Source organism: Anomaloglossus baeobatrachus, unplaced genomic scaffold (assembly GCF_048569485.1).
Source record: "Anomaloglossus baeobatrachus isolate aAnoBae1 unplaced genomic scaffold, aAnoBae1.hap1 Scaffold_263, whole genome shotgun sequence".
NCBI lineage: Eukaryota > Metazoa > Chordata > Amphibia > Anura > Aromobatidae > Anomaloglossus > Anomaloglossus baeobatrachus.
In genome coordinates, this window is record NW_027442165.1 from 26,328 (window position 1) to 41,470 (window position 15,143).

General features: G+C 46.2%; 7 non-coding genes and 2 pseudogenes across 7 annotated transcripts; all 9 read left to right on the forward strand.

The window, feature by feature from the left end:
- Window positions 1-3,682: 3,682 nt before the first annotated feature.
- LOC142264234 (U2 spliceosomal RNA) lies at window positions 3,683-3,872 on the forward strand. Its single transcript, XR_012730799.1, has one exon. It is a non-coding gene; the product is annotated as a U2 spliceosomal RNA (small nuclear RNA).
- A 1,251-nt stretch (window positions 3,873-5,123) lies between these two features.
- On the forward strand, window positions 5,124-5,318 carry LOC142264296 (U2 spliceosomal RNA). The gene has a single exon (XR_012730834.1). It is a non-coding gene; the product is annotated as a U2 spliceosomal RNA (small nuclear RNA).
- A 1,251-nt stretch (window positions 5,319-6,569) lies between these two features.
- LOC142264293 (U2 spliceosomal RNA) lies at window positions 6,570-6,770 on the forward strand (annotated as a pseudogene).
- A 1,881-nt stretch (window positions 6,771-8,651) lies between these two features.
- On the forward strand, window positions 8,652-8,847 carry LOC142264268 (U2 spliceosomal RNA). Its single transcript, XR_012730813.1, has one exon. It is a non-coding gene; the product is annotated as a U2 spliceosomal RNA (small nuclear RNA).
- Window positions 8,848-10,135: 1,288 nt separating this feature from the next.
- LOC142264279 (U2 spliceosomal RNA) lies at window positions 10,136-10,320 on the forward strand. The gene has a single exon (XR_012730821.1). It is a non-coding gene; the product is annotated as a U2 spliceosomal RNA (small nuclear RNA).
- Window positions 10,321-11,578: 1,258 nt separating this feature from the next.
- Window positions 11,579-11,776, forward strand: LOC142264221 (U2 spliceosomal RNA). Its single transcript, XR_012730787.1, has one exon. It is a non-coding gene; the product is annotated as a U2 spliceosomal RNA (small nuclear RNA).
- Window positions 11,777-13,027: 1,251 nt separating this feature from the next.
- On the forward strand, window positions 13,028-13,227 carry LOC142264292 (U2 spliceosomal RNA). Its single transcript, XR_012730832.1, has one exon. It is a non-coding gene; the product is annotated as a U2 spliceosomal RNA (small nuclear RNA).
- Window positions 13,228-14,310: 1,083 nt separating this feature from the next.
- Window positions 14,311-14,453, forward strand: LOC142264257 (U2 spliceosomal RNA; annotated as a pseudogene).
- Window positions 14,454-14,515: 62 nt separating this feature from the next.
- LOC142264280 (U2 spliceosomal RNA) lies at window positions 14,516-14,700 on the forward strand. The gene has a single exon (XR_012730822.1). It is a non-coding gene; the product is annotated as a U2 spliceosomal RNA (small nuclear RNA).
- The last annotated feature ends 443 nt before the right edge of the window (window positions 14,701-15,143 follow it).

Below are 15,143 nucleotides of genomic sequence, written 5' to 3' on the forward strand. Positions count from 1 at the left end.
CCTATATCTCCAGGCCAATGCTTCCTATCTAATGAAGATGTGGCAGGGTTAGCAGATGTTATCCACTTTGCCAGTGGGACTTGAATGGTTTCTGTTTTGATGCTTTTTTTCCTTTGTTTAATTTTTCAGCATGGCTTTGCAACTGAATATTGCCTCTCAGAATGTGAGGGTGTTTCAGTCGTCATATAAGCGTGCGTGTGTGCTTGATTTCTTATCTTCAAAAAATTGTGATGTGGTGTGTGTGCAGGAATGTGGGCTGAATAGGGAACCTAAGAAGAGTGAGTGGGGTTTTGGGGAGGCGGTGTGGTCATTTTCTGCTATAAATAAGAATGATGGGGTGGGGGTTTTGATTCAAAATAAGGACATTAGGATAAAGCAAACTGTAATTGTAGAAGAGGGTAGATGTGTGTGTGTTATTTTATGTTATAGGGGGTGGGAATTTAAGCTTATTAATATCTATGCCCCTGCTGATAAAAATCAGAGACTCGCTCTTTTTGAGAAATTGCGTTTTTTTCTGCATGGTAAAATTCCTATTTTTGTTGTTGGTGATTTAAACTGCATCCTGGACAAAAGGGGCAGAGCCGGTTCATACGAGTCCAAGGTGGACGTGACCGGAAATTTATGGAATCGTTTAATTTCAGAGTTTTCGTTAAAGGACGCTGTGGATTCCAAGCCAGGACCCTTTACCTACCATGCAGATGATGGTCAGACCGAGTCCCGTTTGGACTATTTTTTCTTTTCTTCCACTGGGGTAAAATGTGTTAATTATTCGCAAGAAAGGGTTGTTTTCTCTGATCATGAGTGTCTGGTGGGGAGTTTTGAAATTGCTAATTTGTTTTATGGACGTGGTGTGTGGAAAATGAATGTCAGTCTGTTGCAGGATGAAAGGGTGAAGAAGGATTTTGTAAGGCAGTATGCATGGTGGGCTGCAAGGAAAAAAGGGTTTCCAAATTTATTGTTATGGTGGGATTGGGTGAAAGTGAGAATCAGTGTGTTTTTCAGGAAAGCTGGGTACAGGAAAGCCAGAAAGAGGAGAAATCTGTACAAGTGGCAGAATAGGAGGATTTCCTACCTGCATAAATGCAAATCTCTGGGTCTGGATGTAAAGTATGAGCTGGAGAAAGCTAAACGTGAGATGAAAGAGTGGTTTGGGGAGGAGGGCAGGAAAATTATTCTGAGATCTAAAATTGAGGTGAGAGAGAAGAATGAGAAGTGTACCAGTTTCTTCTTTAAGAAGATGTGTGGGGGTGGGCGAGAGATGAATGTAATGTTGGATGAGAATGGTAGTGAGGTGCATGGGAAGGATGTGATCGGTGTATTGGCTGACTATTATAAGTCCCTGTATGGAGTGAAGGACTGCGATCTGGGGGAGGATGAGGAGGTTCTGAAGGTGATTGACAACTTTGTACCTGAATCGGATTTTCCTTTTTTGCTGAGTGACATTACGGAGGATGAAGTGAAGGAGGTGATTTTTAAGTCTGCTAAAAACAAGTCTCCAGGGGGTGATGGGATCCCTTGGGAGTTCTATAGTAAGTATTGGGATATTGTTGGGAAGGATGTGGTGTCTATTATGAAGTGTTTGTTTTCTGGTTGCAGGATGACGGACAGTATGAAGCAAGGAGTGGTGGTATTGCTGTTTAAGAAAGGTGACAGGCGAGTGGTGGGTAATTGGCGTCCGATCACGCTACTGAATGTGGATTATAAAATATTTGCCAAGCTTTTAGCCAATCGCATGAGGGAGGTAATCTCACATGTTATTATGGAGGATCAGGGGTGTGCGGTTCCTAAGAGGAGGATTCATGAAAATGTGATGTTAGTGAGAGATATGATTGGGGATTGTATGGCGAGGAAGAAGGGGGTGATTGTATGTGTGCTTGATTTTGAGAAGGCATTTGATAGGGTGGCGCATGTGTATTTGTTTTGTGTGTTGAGGAAAATGGGCTTTCCGGAGCATTTGGTTAGTTTATTGTATGGGCTCTATGAAGGGGCTAGAAGTAAGATTCAGGTGAATGGCTTTTTTACTGATAGCTTTGAGATACTTTCTGGGGTTCGGCAGGGGTGCCCTCTGTCACCCATTTTGTTTATTTGTGCTATAGAGCCGTTGTTACAATCTATTCGGAAGGATAAAGTGGTTAAAGGTCTATTGGTTCCGGGTAGTGGAGGAAAACATGTTAAAGCTTTAGGCTATATGGATGACATTTGTATTCTCTGTGAGAATGTCTGTGACGTGTCGAGAGTCAAGCTTCTGGTTAATTTGTTTTGTGTGGCTTCTGCCTTTAAAATTAATTGGGCCAAAAGTAAGATGAAAGGTTTTGGTCTGCCACGTGTTTTACATGATGATCAGATGGAGTGTGTCAGTTCCAGTGTTAGGATCTTAGGTATGGATTTTGATGAAGAGCTGAAAGGTAAGGAAAGTTGGGAGGAGTTAGGGGGTAAAATAGCTAAAAAATTGGAGTTCTGGAGGTTGAGGGATTTGTCCTTTACAGGAAAGGTCTTGATTGTGAAGAGTATCATTTTGCCTATGATACTTTATATTGCTTTGGTTTTTCCTCCATCAACTGTGGCTTTGAAAAAGATAAATCGGGTGCTTTTCTTGTTTTTGTGGGGATGTGGCATGGAAAGGGCGAAACGGGAGATATTGATGAAAAAGAAAAAGCATGGTGGTTTGGATTTTCCAAACTTGGAGGTTTTTATTGGTATAAACTATGTGGCTTTTTTCTGTGAGGTTTTTTCTAAAGATACTAAAGCCTCTTGTATGTTGAAGTATCAAGCAGGTTCTATGCTAGGAAGGCTGAAGTGGACTGTGCAGGATCTGAGGAAACCTTTTGCCTTCATTTGTCCTGAGTGGTACCTGTTTGTTGAGCTGTTTGTGAAGAAGTTCAGACTTGAGAAGTTTACTGTGAGTCAGTTCATGAAGGAGAAAAAGGAGATAAAAAGGTTGTGTATGGACGGTTTTGCATGTGGTATCAGTGGTTTGAAATCTGCTGAGTATGAGGAAGTATGGGAAAAACTGAAAAAGTATGAAATCTCTAACAAACAGAAAGATCTGTTATGGATGTCTTGGCATGGTGTGCTGCCGGTAAGATCTGTTCAGAAGAGGAGGGGATTGGTACCCTCAGAGAGGTGCCCGAGGACTGGATGTGGTGATACTGAGGATGTGGAACATGTTTTCTGGTCTTGTGGACATGCAAAGGACGTATGGAGTAATTTGGGTAAGTTGTGTTGGGAGTTGACGGGTGTAAGAGCTTTAACAGCTAAAATGGTTATGTTTGGTCTGTGTAGCTTGAGCACGAGGAAAGAACGAGTGTTTTGGTTGTTTCTGGCATGTGTGAAGGAAGTTCTGTGGAATACCAGGAATTTGTATGTATATAGGAATGAGAATCGTGAAGTGAATGATTGTGTCAGGATGGTTTTGGACAAACTGTATTTCTGCTATAAATGGGATGGTGAAAGAGGTATGGATGCTGAGGGTGAATGGAAATTTCTGAAATGGAAACACTGGGTGTAATGGTTTATACTTTTCTGCTTTTGGTTACTGATTTACGGCTATGGGTGTGTTATACACATTTTTATCACTCTTTTGAAATAAAATTGCCATGAGGATGAGTTTACGTCGCATCCGGTTAAGTTGTGAAACCTCTCTGAGGTGACACTTCTGATTCTGGATGATTACGCAACCTGAATGGTTTTAAAAAAAAAAAAAAAAAAAAAAAAAAAAATCTGTTCTTATCAGTTTAATATCTGATACGTCCCCTATCTGGGGACCATATATTAAATGGATTTTTAGAACAGGGAGATGGAAAAAGAGCTTGCTCTGTCCACTCCACGCATTGACCTGGTATTGCAGTACCTCCAGGAACGGTGCACCCCTTCTTAACCCAGTTTCCAAAAGCAGAACTCGATTCACCTGATTCATATTAGCCCGATTAGCGAATTGAAATGAATTTTTATCTTTCACACTTTTTACTTGCTTTATTCATCCAAATGGCAAACTCCTCACCACTCAACTTCACCAACTCTGCTATGTCCCGTGCAGTATCTTGTTGTCAGTCTAATCTAGATCATGTGCAATTGAATGGAATAGATCCCTTTTGGACAAAGTGGAGTCAGCTGCTGCAGTGACCACTGGTGTGTTGCAACCTGCTGCAAAGCCTTATACCACAATATAAGGAACGTCAAATACTAAGAATGGGCGACCTATGAAAGAATTAGTACTTTCATTAAGTATACTAAACCGGCTAATTGGGAATAGACAAACTGTAAAAAGCCCTCTGAGAAAGCCCCTCTCTAACCTTTGTTAGTAAGCTTTTCTGTAGCCTGCCTGTTGATGTATTTTCCGTTTGAACAGTGCACAACATGAAGAGACGGAACACTGGCGGCTTGTCACAATGCCCCCCGATGACATCACAATAGCGCTGCTGCCTAGAAAGCCAGCTGCGCAGTAGAAATTGCTCTTTGGGTAGGAGGGTGGGCTAGTGGAAGGAGGGGTCAAGCCGTTTTTTTCCCGGGTGGTAGGGGGATCACAGGACAAGGGATGCGGGGGGTGAGAAGGGTTCAGAGGGCAGGGTTTGGGGGCTGGGAAGTGAAGGGAAAAGATTAGGGTTTGGGGATGATGAAAGGGCTTTCTACAGGTAAGGATGGCAAAGGGTGGCAGTGACGGAAAGTCAGGCGACCTGTCCTGTCCGTCTTTTTGTATCATGAATTGGAAAGACTGCAAGGGGCAGGGGAGGTGCTTGTGCCCAAAAGGAGGAGTTATTCAGATTCATTGCAGTGGGCGGCGGCTGCAAAACGCACCATTCTTCGTGTTTTTGCTGTGCAAAGCAGCCTTTTCAAGGGTTGGCTTGGGTGACAAAATGTCTTCTGTAGGCGTGGGTTTGTCTCCCTCTCACTCTCTCTCCCTAAGATGTGTCCGGCTGAGGCCAGGGTGCCACTCGAGGCCCAAACCAATTCTGGTTATCGCTTCTCGGCCTTTTGGCTAAGATCAAGTGTAGTTTGGGAGGGTACTACCTTGGTTGGTGCTGAAAGGTGCCAGGGTATTGCACAACTGCTGGCCTTGGGGGAGTGTGCATCGTAGGATGTCATAGCCCCCTTGTAACGGACGGTTACCTGGGCAACGAGAGGCGGTCACTTTTTTATTTTCAAACTCATCCTTCAAAAAAAAAAAATCTGTTCTTATCAGTTTAATATCTGATACGTCCCCTATCTGGGGACCATATATTAAATGGATTTTTAGAACAGGGAGATGGAAAAAGAGCTTGCTCTGTCCACTCCACGCATTGACCTGGTATTGCAGTACCTCCAGGAACGGTGCACCCCTTCTTAACCCAGTTTCCAAAAGCAGAACTCGATTCACCTGATTCATATTAGCCCGATTAGCGAATTGAAATGAATTTTTATCTTTCACACTTTTTACTTGCTTTATTCATCCAAATGGCAAACTCCTCACCACTCAACTTCACCAACTCTGCTATGTCCCGTGCAGTATCTTGTTGTCAGTCTAATCTAGATCATGTGCAATTGAATGGAATAGATCCCTTTTGGACAAAGTGGAGTCAGCTGCTGCAGTGACCACTGGTGTGTTGCAACCTGCTGCAAAGCCTTATACCACAATATAAGGAACGTCAAATACTAAGAATGGGCGACCTATGAAAGAATTAGTACTTTCATTAAGTATACTAAACCGGCTAATTGGGAATAGACAAACTGTAAAAAGCCCTCTGAGAAAGCCCCTCTCTAACCTTTGTTAGTAAGCTTTTCTGTAGCCTGCCTGTTGATGTATTTTCCGTTTGAACAGTGCACAACATGAAGAGACGGAACACTGGCGGCTTGTCACAATGCCCCCCGATGACATCACAATAGCGCTGCTGCCTAGAAAGCCAGCTGCGCAGTAGAAATTGCTCTTTGGGTAGGAGGGTGGGCTAGTGGAAGGAGGGGTCAAGCCGTTTTTTTCCCGGGTGGTAGGGGGATCACAGGACAAGGGATGCGGGGGGTGAGAAGGGTTCAGAGGGCAGGGTTTGGGGGCTGGGAAGTGAAGGGAAAAGATTAGGGTTTGGGGATGATGAAAGGGCTTTCTACAGGTAAGGATGGCAAAGGGTGGCAGTGACGGAAAGTCAGGCGACCTGTCCTGTCCGTCTTTTTGTATCATGAATTGGAAAGACTGCAAGGGGCAGGGGAGGTGCTTGTGCCCAAAAGGAGGAGTTATTCAGATTCATTGCAGTGGGCGGCGGCTGCAAAACGCACCATTCTTCGTGTTTTTGCTGTGCAAAGCAGCCTTTTCAAGGGTTGGCTTGGGTGACAAAATGTCTTCTGTAGGCGTGGGTTTGTCTCCCTCTCACTCTCTCTCCCTAAGATGTGTCCGGCTGAGGCCAGGGTGCCACTCGAGGCCCAAACCAATTCTGGTTATCGCTTCTCGGCCTTTTGGCTAAGATCAAGTGTAGTTTGGGAGGGTACTACCTTGGTTGGTGCTGAAAGGTGCCAGGGTATTGCACAACTGCTGGCCTTGGGGGAGTGTGCATCGTAGGATGTCATAGCCCCCTTGTAACGGACGGTTACCTGGGCAACGAGAGGCGGTCACTTTTTTATTTTCAAACTCATCCTTCAAAAAAAAAAAAAAAAAATCTGTTCTTATCAGTTTAATATCTGATACGTCCCCTATCTGGGGACCATATATTAAATGGATTTTTAGAACAGGGAGATGGAAAAAGAGCTTGCTCTGTCCACTCCACGCATTGACCTGGTATTGCAGTACCTCCAGGAACGGTGCACCCCTTCTTAACCCAGTTTCCAAAAGCAGAACTCGATTCACCTGATTCATATTAGCCCGATTAGCGAATTGAAATGAATTTTTATCTTTCACACTTTTTACTTGCTTTATTCATCCAAATGGCAAACTCCTCACCACTCAACTTCACCAACTCTGCTATGTCCCGTGCAGTATCTTGTTGTCAGTCTAATCTAGATCATGTGCAATTGAATGGAATAGATCCCTTTTGGACAAAGTGGAGTCAGCTGCTGCAGTGACCACTGGTGTGTTGCAACCTGCTGCAAAGCCTTATACCACAATATAAGGAACGTCAAATACTAAGAATGGGCGACCTATGAAAGAATTAGTACTTTCATTAAGTATACTAAACCGGCTAATTGGGAATAGACAAACTGTAAAAAGCCCTCTGAGAAAGCCCCTCTCTAACCTTTGTTAGTAAGCTTTTCTGTAGCCTGCCTGTTGATGTATTTTCCGTTTGAACAGTGCACAACATGAAGAGACGGAACACTGGCGGCTTGTCACAATGCCCCCCGATGACATCACAATAGCGCTGCTGCCTAGAAAGCCAGCTGCGCAGTAGAAATTGCTCTTTGGGTAGGAGGGTGGGCTAGTGGAAGGAGGGGTCAAGCCGTTTTTTTCCCGGGTGGTAGGGGGATCACAGCACAAGGGATGCGGGGGGTGAGAAGGGTTCAGAGGGCAGGGTTTGGGGGCTAGGAAGTGAAGGGAAAAGATTAGGGTTTGGGGATGATGAAAGGGCTTTTTACAGGTAAGGATGGCAAAGGGTGGCAGTGACGGAAAGTCAGGCGACCTGTCCTGTCCGTCTTTTTGTATCATGAATTGGAAAGACTGCAAGGGGCAGGGGAGGTGCTTGTGCCCAAAAGGAGGAGTTATTCAGATTCATTGCAGTGGGCGGCGGCTGCAAAACGCACCATTCTTCGTGTTTTTGCTGTGCAAAGCAGCCTTTTCAAGGGTTGGCTTGGGTGACAAAATGTCTTCTGTAGGCGTGGGTTTGTCTCCCTCTCACTCTCTCTCCCTAAGATGTGTCCGGCTGAGGCCAGGGTGCCACTCGAGGCCCAAACCAATTCTGGTTATCGCTTCTCGGCCTTTTGGCTAAGATCAAGTGTAGTGTTGTTCGAAGAGGTGGTTTAAGCTCCAGGCCACCTTAGTACAATGATACAATGCACACTGGAAGGTTGCGCTTGCTAGTACTCTGGGTGGATAGTATATTCATCTAGAGGAAAACATGGCCCTACCAGGATCGAGGCTATTAGACTGAGTAAGGGTGGGGGGCTATGGTACAACGTGCCCCAGGACTGACGACCCTGGAGTGAGTCTGAGCTTGCTGGCTTGGGACCCCGGCAAGCCTTGGGCTCTGTAGCACACCGTACCTTGCCTTTTCATACTTTTTGAGCATATTACCCTATCCCGGCCTTCTGGCTAGGAAGGGAAATTTTTATAATCCCGGTCGGAGGTCTGGTCAGCTTTGGGCTGAGAAACTAACACCCGGTTGGAGGTCTGGGTCAGCTTCGGCTGAGAAACCAACACCCGGTTGGAGGTCTGGGTCAGCTTCGGCTGAGAAACCAACACCCGGTTGGAGGTCCGGTTAGCCTTGGGCTGAGAAACCAACACCGGTTGACGGTCCGGGCAGTTTCGGCTGCGAAACCAACAACTAGTAGCTCTCTACTCCACTTGGGTAAGATGCCTGGGTGGACGCTGGGAGCAACGACAAGGCTCAACCAGGCTTCGGCTTGGGAGAGCACCGAAGATCCCTGACCCTTGCTGTGGCCTTCTGGCTCGGAGGGACGGGGTTGATTTTTGGGGACCCTCTCCTCACGGTGGGGTCCACACGAATCCTAGCCTTTGCACTGTTTTTGGTGTGACTTCGGTCATGCATTTTTTGTGGTGCTTTGGAAAGCTTCATTAAATCAAAATCTGTTCTTATCAGTTTAATATCTGATACGTCCCCTATCTGGGGACCATATATTAAATGGATTTTTAGAACAGGGAGATGGAAAAAGAGCTTGCTCTGTCCACTCCACGCATTGACCTGGTATTGCAGTACCTCCAGGAACGGTGCACCCCTTCTTAACCCAGTTTCCAAAAGCAGAACTCGATTCACCTGATTCATATTAGCCCGATTAGCGAATTGAAATGAATTTTTATCTTTCACACTTTTTACTTGCTTTATTCATCCAAATGGCAAACTCCTCACCACTCAACTTCACCAACTCTGCTATGTCCCGTGCAGTATCTTGTTGTCAGTCTAATCTAGATCATGTGCAATTGAATGGAATAGATCCCTTTTGGACAAAGTGGAGTCAGCTGCTGCAGTGACCACTGGTGTGTTGCAACCTGCTGCAAAGCCTTATACCACAATATAAGGAACGTCAAATACTAAGAATGGGCGACCTATGAAAGAATTAGTACTTTCATTAAGTATACTAAACCGGCTAATTGGGAATAGACAAACTGTAAAAAGCCCTCTGAGAAAGCCCCTCTCTAACCTTTGTTAGTAAGCTTTTCTGTAGCCTGCCTGTTGATGTATTTTCCGTTTGAACAGTGCACAACATGAAGAGACGGAACACTGGCGGCTTGTCACAATGCCCCCCGATGACATCACAATAGCGCTGCTGCCTAGAAAGCCAGCTGCGCAGTAGAAATTGCTCTTTGGGTAGGAGGGTGGGCTAGTGGAAGGAGGGGTCAAGCCGTTTTTTTCCCGGGTGGTAGGGGGATCACAGGACAAGGGATGCGGGGGGTGAGAAGGGTTCAGAGGGCAGGGTTTGGGGGCTGGGAAGTGAAGGGAAAAGATTAGGGTTTGGGGATGATGAAAGGGCTTTCTACAGGTAAGGATGGCAAAGGGTGGCAGTGACGGAAAGTCAGGCGACCTGTCCTGTCCGTCTTTTTGTATCATGAATTGGAAAGACTGCAAGGGGCAGGGGAGGTGCTTGTGCCCAAAAGGAGGAGTTATTCAGATTCATTGCAGTGGGCGGCGGCTGCAAAACGCACCATTCTTCGTGTTTTTGCTGTGCAAAGCAGCCTTTTCAAGGGTTGGCTTGGGTGACAAAATGTCTTCTGTAGGCGTGGGTTTGTCTCCCTCTCACTCTCTCTCCCTAAGATGTGTCCGGCTGAGGCCAGGGTGCCACTCGAGGCCCAAACCAATTCTGGTTATCGCTTCTCGGCCTTTTGGCTAAGATCAAGTGTAGTCCCTTCATTGGGTTTGCCTTGGTCTTGGCTGGGAGGGGCCCGGGCTTGCACAACCGCCGGCCTCGGGGATTGTTGCGCCTTTTGGTGCTTACGTCCCCTTATGGCTGGTGGTTCCTGGGCTCGGGAGGCGATCACCTGCGGCACTGCGCTTTTGTGTGGTGGCCGATGACCGTTTTCTGAAATTTGCGGATGAAATCTCATCTGTTCTTATCAGTTTAATATCTGATACGTCCCCTATCTGGGGACCATATATTAAATGGATTTTTAGAACAGGGAGATGGAAAAAGAGCTTGCTCTGTCCACTCCACGCATTGACCTGGTATTGCAGTACCTCCAGGAACGGTGCACCCCTTCTTAACCCAGTTTCCAAAAGCAGAACTCGATTCACCTGATTCATATTAGCCCGATTAGCGAATTGAAATGAATTTTTATCTTTCACACTTTTTACTTGCTTTATTCATCCAAATGGCAAACTCCTCACCACTCAACTTCACCAACTCTGCTATGTCCCGTGCAGTATCTTGTTGTCAGTCTAATCTAGATCATGTGCAATTGAATGGAATAGATCCCTTTTGGACAAAGCGGAGTCAGCTGCTGCAGTGACCACTGGTGTGTTGCAACCTGCTGCAAAGCCTTATACCACAATATAAGGAACGTCAAATACTAAGAATGGGCGACCTATGAAAGAATTAGTACTTTCATTAAGTATACTAAACCGGCTAATTGGGAATAGACAAACTGTAAAAAGCCCTCTGAGAAAGCCCCTCTCTAACCTTTGTTAGTAAGCTTTTCTGTAGCCTGCCTGTTGATGTATTTTCCGTTTGAACAGTGCACAACATGAAGAGACGGAACACTGGCGGCTTGTCACAATGCCCCCCGATGACATCACAATAGCGCTGCTGCCTAGAAAGCCAGCTGCGCAGTAGAAATTGCTCTTTGGGTAGGAGGGTGGGCTAGTGGAAGGAGGGGTCAAGCCGTTTTTTTCCCGGGTGGTAGGGGGATCACAGGACAAGGGATGCGGGGGGTGAGAAGGGTTCAGAGGGCAGGGTTTGGGGGCTGGGAAGTGAAGGGAAAAGATTAGGGTTTGGGGATGATGAAAGGGCTTTCTACAGGTAAGGATGGCAAAGGGTGGCAGTGACGGAAAGTCAGGCGACCTGTCCTGTCCGTCTTTTTGTATCATGAATTGGAAAGACTGCAAGGGGCAGGGGAGGTGCTTGTGCCCAAAAGGAGGAGTTATTCAGATTCATTGCAGTGGGCGGCGGCTGCAAAACGCACCATTCTTCGTGTTTTTGCTGTGCAAAGCAGCCTTTTCAAGGGTTGGCTTGGGTGACAAAATGTCTTCTGTAGGCGTGGGTTTGTCTCCCTCTCACTCTCTCTCCCTAAGATGTGTCCGGCTGAGGCCAGGGTGCCACTCGAGGCCCAAACCAATTCTGGTTATCGCTTCTCGGCCTTTTGGCTAAGATCAAGTGTAGTTTGGGAGGGTACTATCTTGGTTGGTGCTGAAAGGTGCCAGGGTATTGCACAACTGCTGGCCTTGGGGGAGTGTGCATCGTAGGATGTCATAGCCCCCTTGTGACGGACAGTTACCTGGGCAACGAGAGGCGGTCACTTTTTTATTTTCAAACTCATCCTTCAAAAAAAAAAAAAAAAAAAAAATCTGTTCTTATCAGTTTAATATCTGATACGTCCCCTATCTGGGGACCATATATTAAATGGATTTTTAGAACAGGGAGATGGAAAAAGAGCTTGCTCTGTCCACTCCACGCATTGACCTGGTATTGCAGTACCTCCAGGAACGGTGCACCCCTTCTTAACCCAGTTTCCAAAAGCAGAACTCGATTCACCTGATTCATATTAGCCCGATTAGCGAATTGAAATGAATTTTTATCTTTCACACTTTTTACTTGCTTTATTCATCCAAATGGCAAACTCCTCACCACTCAACTTCACCAACTCTGCTATGTCCCGTGCAGTATCTTGTTGTCAGTCTAATCTAGATCATGTGCAATTGAATGGAATAGATCCCTTTTGGACAAAGTGGAGTCAGCTGCTGCAGTGACCACTGGTGTGTTGCAACCTGCTGCAAAGCCTTATACCACAATATAAGGAACGTCAAATACTAAGAATGGGCGACCTATGAAAGAATTAGTACTTTCATTAAGTATACTAAACCGGCTAATTGGGAATAGACAAACTGTAAAAAGCCCTCTGAGAAAGCCCCTCTCTAACCTTTGTTAGTAAGCTTTTCTGTAGCCTGCCTGTTGATGTATTTTCCGTTTGAACAGTGCACAACATGAAGAGACGGAACACTGGCGGCTTGTCACAATGCCCCCCGATGAAATCACAATAGCGCTGCTGCCTAGAAAGCCAGCTGCGCAGTAGAAATTGCTCTTTGGGTAGGAGGGTGGGCTAGTGGAAGGAGGGGTCAAGCCGTTTTTTTCCCGGGTGGTAGGGGGATCACAGGACAAGGGATGCGGGGGGTGAGAAGGGTTCAGAGGGCAGGGTTTGGGGGCTGGGAAGTGAAGGGAAAAGATTAGGGTTTGGGGATGATGAAAGGGCTTTCTACAGGTAAGGATGGCAAAGGGTGGCAGTGACAGAAAGTCAGGCGACCTGTCCTGTCCGTCTTTTTGTATCATGAATTGGAAAGACTGCAAGGGGCAGGGGAGGTGCTTGTGCCCAAAAGGAGGAGTTATTCAGATTCATTGCAGTGGGCGGCGGCTGCAAAACGCACCATTCTTCGTGTTTTTGCTGTGCAAAGCAGCCTTTTCAAGGGTTGGCTTGGGTGACAAAATGTCTTCTGTAGGCGTGGGTTTGTCTCCCTCTCACTCTCTCTCCCTAAGATGTGTCCGGCTGAGGCCAGGGTGCCACTCGAGGCCCAAACCAATTCTGGTTATCGCTTCTCGGCCTTTTGGCTAAGATCAAGTGTAGTTTGGGAGGGTACTACCTTGGTTGGTGCTGAAAGGTGCCAGGGTATTGCACAACTGCTGGCCTTGGGGGAGTGTGCATCGTAGGATGTCATAGCCCCCTTGTGACGGACAGTTACCTGGGCAACGAGAGGCGGTCACTTTTTTATTTTCAAACTCATCCTTCAAAAAAAAAAAAAAAAATCTGTTCTTATCAGTTTAATATCTGATACGTCCCCTATCTGGGGACCATATATTAAATGGATTTTTAGAACAGGGAGATGGAAAAAGAGCTTGCTCTGTCCACTCCACGCATTGACCTGGTATTGCAGTACCTCCAGGAACGGTGCACCCCTTCTTAACCCAGTTTCCAAAAGCAGAACTCGATTCACCTGATTCATATTAGCCCGATTAGCGAATTGAAATGAATTTTTATCTTTCACACTTTTTACTTGCTTTATTCATCCAAATGGCAAACTCCTCACCACTCAACTTCACCAACTCTGCTATGTCCCGTGCAGTATCTTGTTGTCAGTCTAATCTAGATCATGTGCAATTGAATGGAATAGATCCCTTTTGGACAAAGTGGAGTCAGCTGCTGCAGTGACCACTGGTGTGTTGCAACCTGCTGCAAAGCCTTATACCACAATATAAGGAACGTCAAATACTAAGAATGGGCGACCTATGAAAGAATTAGTACTTTCATTAAGTATACTAAACCGGCTAATTGGGAATAGACAAACTGTAAAAAGCCCTCTGAGAAAGCCCCTCTCTAACCTTTGTTAGTAAGCTTTTCTGTAGCCTGCCTGTTGATGTATTTTCCGTTTGAACAGTGCACAACATGAAGAGACGGAACACTGGCGGCTTGTCACAATGCCCCCCGATGAAATCACAATAGCGCTGCTGCCTAGAAAGCCAGCTGCGCAGTAGAAATTGCTCTTTGGGTAGGAGGGTGGGCTAGTGGAAGGAGGGGTCAAGCCGTTTTTTTCCCGGGTGGTAGGGGGATCACAGGACAAGGGATGCGGGGGGTGAGAAGGGTTCAGAGGGCAGGGTTTGGGGGCTGGGAAGTGAAGGGAAAAGATTAGGGTTTGGGGATGATGAAAGGGCTTTCTACAGGTAAGGATGGCAAAGGGTGGCAGTGACGGAAAGTCAGGCGACCTGTCCTGTCCGTCTTTTTGTATCATGAATTGGAAAGACTGCAAGGGGCAGGGGAGGTGCTTGTGCCCAAAAGGAGGAGTTATTCAGATTCATTGCAGTGGGCGGCGGCTGCAAAACGCACCATTCTTCGTGTTTTTGCTGTGCAAAGCAGCCTTTTCAAGGGTTGGCTTGGGTGACAAAATGTCTTCTGTAGGCGTGGGTTTGTCTCCCTCTCACTCTCTCTCCCTAAGATGTGTCCGGCTGAGGCCAGGGTGCCACTCGAGGCCCAAACCAATTCTGGTTATCGCTTCTCGGCCTTTTGGCTAAGATCAAGTGTAGTCCCTTCATTGGGTTTGCCTTGGTCTTGGCTGGGAGGGGCCTGGGCTTGCACAACCGCCGGCCTTGGGGATTGTTGCGCCTTTTGGTACTTACGTCCCCTTATGGCTGGTGGTTCCTGGGCTCGGGAGGCGATCACCTGCGGCACTGCGCTTTTGTGTGGTGGCCGATGACCGTTTTCTGAAATTTGCGGATGAAATCTCATCTGTTCTTATCAGTTTAATATCTGATACGTCCCCTATCTGGGGACCATATATTAAATGGATTTTTAGAACAGGGAGATGGAAAAAGAGCTTGCTCTGTCCACTCCACGCATTGACCTGGTATTGCAGTACCTCCAGGAACGGTGCACCCCTTCTTAACCCAGTTTCCAAAAGCAGAACTCGATTCACCTGATTCATATTAGCCCGATTAGCGAATTGAAATGAATTTTTATCTTTCACACTTTTTACTTGCTTTATTCATCCAAATGGCAAACTCCTCACCACTCAACTTCACCAACTCTGCTATGTCTCGTGCAGTATCTTGTTGTCAGTCTAATCTAGATCATGTGCAATTGAATGGAATAGATCCCTTTTGGACAAAGTGGAGTCAGCTGCTGCAGTGACCACTGGTGTGTTGCAACCTGCTGCAAAGCCTTATACCACAATATAAGGAACGTCAAATACTAAGAATGGGCGACCTATGAAAGAATTAGTACTTTCATTAAGTATACTAAACCGGCTAATTGGGAATAGACAAACTGTAAAAAGCCCTCTGAGAAAGCCCCTCTCTAACCTTTGTTAGTAAGTTTTCTGTAG